Here is a 961-nt window from a genome sequence, read left to right as displayed (position 1 = left end):
GAGGACTTGTGGCACCTTAGTGACTAACAAATTTATTAGAGCATAAGCTTTCGTGGACTACAGCCCACTTCTTCGGATGCATATCTGATATGCATCCGAAGAAGTGGGCTGTAGTCCACGAAAGCTTATGCTCTAATAAATTTGTTAGTCTCTAAGGTGCCACAAGTCCTCCTGTTCTTCTTTTTGCGGATACAGACTAACACGGCTGCTACTCTGAAACCTTTTATAAACTGGAAGAACTTGCAGCTGGGGCAGCCTTATAGATCATGAGTGCTGGGAACTCAGGCCAATCCCAAACTAGTCTCTGCCAGATGTTAACTTTCTGCCTGGTTCTCACTTCACCCTTTTCTGATCAGTCTGTTTAACAGCCAACTTTGGGCCTCAGAGGCACAGCAGCTGGGATAAGAGTGTCTGAGGCTTTCTAGGAGTTCCTGCAACAAGTAACTGACCAAAACAGGGACACTTTTCTGAAGGAGGGAGTTACAGATGGGGAGCAGATTGGTTATTGAGATGATGGGAGGCAGAGAACATGACGCATGTAAATGGGAGTTGCCACATATTTTCTCTATCTAGGACACTGCTGTGCCCAACATTGGTCCAGAGCTGCAGATCTTGGCAAGGGACCAACACTCACGGCTGAGGCTCCCTCCTTAGTGATTTTTCCTTCTTCACACAATGTGATATTTTTAGGATGGAGAGAGATGGCTGCTCTAAGACTACAGGATGTGCACACTGAAATATAAAACAGGGTGAAAAATAGCAGCATAAGTGCAGCGTGCTGGTTCTCTCTGGAGAGGACGTTTGGTTGAAATAGAGCGCAAAGACAAAAATACAAGTGTAATCTGCCAAGGCAGAATTTTCTAAATATAATCCATTGGATTTCTCCTCTAATTCTGCCTGGGGCTTTGCAGTCAGTGCTGCGTAACATAATGAAAATCACAATCAGGCGGCAAGTTGCCAT

The sequence above is a fragment of the Chrysemys picta genome, chromosome 19 (assembly GCF_011386835.1).
Source record: "Chrysemys picta bellii isolate R12L10 chromosome 19, ASM1138683v2, whole genome shotgun sequence".
In the NCBI taxonomy this organism is placed as follows: Eukaryota; Metazoa; Chordata; order Testudines; family Emydidae; genus Chrysemys; species Chrysemys picta.
Note: the sequence above shows the minus strand (reverse complement) of the source record.